Source organism: Cupressus sempervirens, chromosome 2 (genome assembly GCF_028749045.1).
Source record: "Cupressus sempervirens isolate cs-2001-9-10 chromosome 2, ASM2874904v1, whole genome shotgun sequence".
NCBI classification, from domain to species: Eukaryota; Viridiplantae; Streptophyta; class Pinopsida; order Cupressales; family Cupressaceae; genus Cupressus; species Cupressus sempervirens.
The window spans coordinates 560,259,912-560,266,119 of record NC_143119.1 but is presented as its reverse complement, the minus strand read 5'-3'; positions in this window follow the sequence as shown (position 1 = coordinate 560,266,119).

Genomic DNA, 6,208 nt, shown 5'->3' with positions numbered 1-6,208 from the left:
GATGAACTGATGAACGAACTTAAAGAGTCGACTTGGTGAGAGTACTTGGTGGGCCGACTTGATGAACGGACTTATAGAGTCGACTTGGTGAGAGTAGTTGTTCTGGTGACTTGATGAACAGACTTAAAGAGTCGGCTTGGCGGGGTGACTTGATGAAAGGACTTAAAGAGTCGACTTGGTGGGGTGACTCGATGAACGAACTTAGAGGGTCAACTTTGCGGGGTGACCTGATGAACGGACCTAAAGAGTTGACTTGGTGAGAGTACTCGGTGGGGTGACCTGATGAACAGACTTAGAGAGTCGACTTGGTGAGAGTCCTTGGTGGGCCGACCTGGTTGGGTGACTTCGTGAACTGACTTAAAGAGTCGACTTGGTGGGAGTACTTGGTGGGGTGACTTGATGAACGGACTTCAAGGGTCGACTTGGCGAGGTGACTTGATGAACGGTCCTAAAGAGTTGACTTGGTGAGAGTACTTGGTGTGGTGACTTGATGAAAAGACTTAAAGAGTCGAATTGGTGAGAGTACTTGGTGGGGTGACTTGATGAACGCACTTGAAGGGTCGACTTGGTGGGGTGACTTTATGAACGGACCTAAAGAGTTAACGTGGTGAGAGTGCTTGGTGGGGTGACTTGATGAACATAGTTAAAGAGTCAACTTGGTGAGAGTAGTTGGTCGGGTGACTTGATGAACGCACTCGAAGAATCGACTTGGTTAGAGTACTTGGTGGGGTGACTTGATGAACGGACTTAAAGATTCGACTTGGTGGGCCGACCTGGCGGGGTGACTTGATGAACGGACTTAGAGAGTCAACTTGGTGAGAGTACTTGGTGGGCCGACCTGGCCGGGTGACTTGATGAACAAACTTAAAGAGTCGACTTGGTGAGAGTACCCGGTGGGCTGACCTGGTCACGTGACTTGATGAACGGACTTAAAGAGTCGACTTGGTGGGCCGACTTGGCCGGGTGACTTGATGAACAAACTTAAAGGGTCGACTTGGTGGGTCGAACTAGCGGGGTGACTTGGTGAGAGTACTTGGTGGGCTGACCTGGCAGGGTGACTTGATGAACAAACTTAGAGAGTCGACTTTGTGAGAGTACTTGGTGGGTCGAACTGGCGGGGTGACTTGATGAACGAACTTAAAGAGTCGACCTGGTGAGAGAACTTGGTGGGCCGAGCTGGCAGGGTGAATTGATGAACGAACCTAAAGAATCGACTTTGTGAGAGTACTTGGTGGGCCGACCTGGCGGGGTGAGTTGATGATCGAACTTAAAGGGTCGACTTGGTGAGAGTACTTGGTGGGCCGACCTGGCGGGGCGACTTGATGAACGAACTTAAAGAGTCGACTTGGTGAGAGTACTCGGTGGGGTGACCTGATGAACAAACCTAAAGAGTCGACCTGGTGAGAGTACTTGGTGGGCCGACCTAGCGGGGTGACTTGGTGAGCAAACTTAAAGAGTCGACTTGGTGAGAGTAGTTGGTGGGCTGACCTGGCGGGGTGACTTGATGAACGAACTTAAAGAGTCGACCTGGTGGGCTGACTTGGCAGAGTGACTTCATGAACGAACTTAAAGAGTCCACTCGGTGGGCCGACCTGGCGGGGTGACTTGATGAACGAACTTAAAGAGTCGACTTGGTGAGAGTAATTTGTGGGCTGACCTGGCGGGGTGACTTGATGAATGAACTTAAAGAGTCGACTTGGTGGGGTGACTTGATGAACGCACTTGAAGGGTCGACTTGGTGGGGTGACTCTATGAACGGACCTAAAGAGTTGACTTGGTGGGGTGACTCGATGAAAGGACTTAAAGAGTCGACTTGGTGAGAGTACTTGGTGGCTCGACTTTATGAGCAGACTTAAAGAGTCCACTTGGTGAGAGTGGGCCTAACGGGGCGATGTGGTGAGTGGGCCTAACGGGGCGAGTTGGTGGGGCGACTTGGCGAGTGGTATTAGAGAGCCGACGTGGTGAGGCGACTCAGCGAGTTGGTTCGTTGAGATGACATGGTGAGCTGACTTGGCGAGTCAACCCGGCGAGCGAACTTAAAGAGTCGACTTGGCAACGTACTCGAGTCGACTTGGTGAGGCGACTCGGCGAGCGGGCTCAAAGAGTCAACATGGTGAGGCGACTCATTGAGTCAACATGGTGAGGCGACTCATGGTGAGGAGCTATCCTTGAGGCAACTTGGTGGGCCTACTTGATTAGTCGACTTGGTGAGCCGACCTGACGAGCTAACACGGTGAGCGGGCTTAAAGCGGCGACGACTTGGTGGGCTGACTTGGTGAGCGCACTTAAAGAGTCAACTTCGTGAGGTGACTTGGCGAGTTAGCCCGCTGATGCGACTTGGGCGGGCCGACCTGGTGAACGAACTTAAAGAGGCGACTTGGGCGGGCTGACCTGGCGAGCGAACTTAAAGAGTTGACTTGGCAACGCACTTGAACAATTGACTTGGTGAGCTGACATGGTGAATGGGCTTAGAGAAGCAACTCGGCGGGGCGACTTGATGAACGGACTTAAAGGGTCGACTTGGCGGGGTGACTTGATGAACGGACCTAAAGAGTTGACTTGGTGAGAGTACTTGGCGGGGTGAACTGATGAACGAACTTAAAGAGTCGACTTGGTGGGAGTACTTGGTGGGCCGACTTGATGAACGGACTTATAGAGTCGACTTGGTGAGAGTAGTTGTTCTGGTGACTTGATGAACGGACTTAAAGAGTCGGCTTGGCGGGGTGACTTGATGAAAGGACTTAAACAATCGACTTGGTCGGGTGACTCGATGAACGAACTTAGAGGGTCGACTTTGCGGGGTGACCTGATGAACGGACCTAAAGAGTTGACTTGGTGAGAGTACTCGGTGGGGTGACCTGATGAACAGACTTAGAGAGTCAACTTGGTGAGAGTCCTTGGTGGGCCGACCTGGTTGGGTGACTTCGTGAACTGACTTAAAGAGTCGACTTGGTGGGAGTACTTGGTGGGGTGACTTGATGAACAGACTTCAAGGGTCGACTTGGCGAGGTGACTTGATGAACGGTCCTAAAGAGTTGACTTGGTGAGAGTACTTGGTGTGGTGACTTGATGAAAAGACTTAAAGAGTCGAATTGGTGAGAGTACTTGGTGGGGTGACTTGATGAACGCACTTGAAGGGTCGACTTGGTGGGGTGACTTTATGAACGGACCTAAAGAGTTGACGTGGTGAGAGTGCTTGGTGGGGTGACTTGATGAACATAGTTAAAGAGTCGACTTGGTGAGAGTAGTTGGTCGGGTGACTTGATGAACGCACTCGAAGAATCGACTTGGTTAGAGTACTTGGTGGGGTGACTTGATGAACGGACTTAAAGATTCGACTTGGTGGGCCGACCTGGTGGGGTGACTTGATGAACGGACTTAGAGAGTCGACTTGGTGAGAGTACTTGGTGGGCCGACCTGGCCGGGTGACTTGATGAACAAACTTAAAGAGACGACTTGGTGAGAGTACCCGGTGGGCTGACCTGGTCACGTGACTTGATGAACGGACTTAAAGAGTCGACTTGGTGGGCCGACTTGGCCGGGTGACTTGATGAACGAACTTAAAGGGTCAACTTGGTGGGTCGAACTAGCGGGGTGACTTGGTGAGAGTACTTGGTGGGCTGACCTGGCAGGGTGACTTGATGAACGAACTTAGAGAGTCGACTTTGTGAGAGTACTTGGTGGGTCGAACTGGCGGGGTGACTTGATGAACGAACTTAAAGAGTCGACCTGGTGAGAGAACTTGGTGGGCCGAGCTAGTGGGATGAATTGATGAACGAACCTAAAGAGTCGACTTTGTGAGAGTACTTGGTGGGCTGACCTGGCAGGGTGAGTTGATGACCGAACTTAAAGGGTAAACTTGGTGAGAGTACTTGGTGGGTCGACCTGGCGGGGCGACTTGATGAACGAACTTAAAGAGTCGACTTGGTGAGAGTACTCGGTCGGGTCACCTGATGAACAAACCTAAAGAGTCAACCTGGTGAGAGTACTTGGTGGGCCGACCTGGCAGGGTGACTTGGTGAGCAAACTTAAAGAGTCGACTTGGTGAGAGTAGTTGGTGGGCTGACCTGGCAGGGTGACTTGATGAACGAACTTAAAGAGTCGACCTGGTGGGCCGACTTGGCAGAGTGACTTCATGAACGAACTTAAAGAGTCCACTCCGTGGGCCGACCTGGCGGGGTGACTTGATGAACGAACTTAAAGAGTCGACTTGGTGAGAGTAATTTGTGGGCTGACCTGGCGGGGTGACTTGATGAATGAACTTAAAGAGTCGACTTGGTGGGGTGACTTGATGAACGCACTTGAAGGGTCGACTTGGTGGGGTGACTCTATGAACGGACCTAAAGAGGTGACTTGGTGGGGTGACTCGATGAAAGGACTTAAAGAGTCGACTTGGTGAGAGTACTTGGTGGCTCGACTTTATGAGCAGACTTAAAGAGTCCACTTGGTGAGAGTGGGCCTAACGGGGCGATGTGGTGAGTGGGCCTAACGGGGCGAGTTGGTGGGGCGACTTGGCGAGTGGTATTAGAGAGCCGAAGTGGTGAGGCGACTCGGCGAGTTGGTTCATTGAGATGACATGGTGAGCTGACTTGGCGAGTCGACCCGGCGAGGGAACTTAAAGAGTCGACTTGGCAACGTACTCGAGCCGACTTGGTGAGGCGACCCGGCGAGCGGGCTCAAAGAGTCAACATGGTGAGGTGACTCATTGAGTCAACATGGTGAGGTGACTCATGGTGAGGAGCTATCCTTGAGGTGACTTGGTGGGCCTACTTCATTAGTCGACTTGGTGAGCTGACCTGACGAGCTGACACGGTGAGCGGGCTTAAAGAGGCGATGACTTGGTGGGGTAACTCGGCAAGCCAACTTATCGAGGCGAGATGGTGAGTTGACTTGGTGAGCTGACTTGGTGAGCGCACTTAAAGTGTCAACTTCGTGAGGTGACTCGGTGAGTTAGCCCGCTGATGCGACTTGGGTGGGCCGACCTGGCGAACGAACTTAAAGAGGCGACTTGGGCGGGCTGACCTGGTGAGCGAACTTAAAGAGTTGACTTGGCAACGTACTTGAACAATCGACTTGGTGAGCTGACATGGTGAGTGGGCTTAGAGAAGCAACTCGGCGGGGTGACTTGGCGAGCACACCTGCTGGGGCAAGGTGGTAAAACGACTAGGTGATTCAACTTGGTGAGCTGACTTGGTGAGGCAACCTGAATAGTCGACTCGGTGAGGTGACTTGGGGAGCCGACATGGTGAGCGGTCTTAAAGAAGAGGCGACCTGGTGGGGCAACCTGGTGAGGCGAGACGGTAAGTCATCTTGGTGAGCCAGCTTGACGAGCTGTGAGTGGACTTAAAGAGTCAATTCTTGATTTGGCAAAGACCACATGGTTAGATGACTTGGTGAGCCGACCTGGCTAGCAAAATTGGAAAGAAAACTTATAGAATCGACTTGCTGTCCCCAGCCAGGATCGCACGCCTGGGTCGACCCAACTTGGGTCACCCGACTAGGTCAACCCATCTCCGTCGCCCCAGCCTCGGGCGACCCGACTGGGTCGCCAGAGTGGGTCGACGAGGGGAAAAAAAAAAAAAAACAAAAAAAATCATGAGAGGCCCTGTACAGCGAAAAGCGCTAAATTTTGGGCCACGTATTGCCGAGCCGACTCGAGGCGTTACGCCTAGCTAGCCGAATTCGAGGTAGGGTAGCCGAAATGATCCGATTTGAGAATTTTCTTTATAAAAAGAGATCATGATAGGCCTCGTAAGGCAAAAAAGAATGAAATTTTGGGAGTTAAAAAAAAAACGTTACCCAGTTTTGGATCGCGCACAGGGCTCGGGTCACGTAGCATCGAGGTGCCCTGGGTGACATGATTCGAGCGAAAAGTCAATGGTGGCATGAGTCGTGCAAAAACATTGGAGGCCATTAAGGCTCGAGGCGCTTCGAGTCGAGGTTGCCGAGGCGGGTCGGGTTGAAAACTTTGGGCGTTAACCAAAAAGAAAAAGTTAACCACTTTTGGATCATGTACACGGCTCGGGGCACTTAGAATCAAGTCGAGCACGGTGACATGAGTCATGCGAAAAATTTGGAGACGACTCGAGTCGGGGCATCCGACTCTATTCGAGTTCAAAACTTTGGGACTTGACAAAAAAAAGAAAAAAGAAAAAGTTACTCGGTTTTGGATCACGTAAGTGACTCGGGCCACTCAGAATCAAGGCGA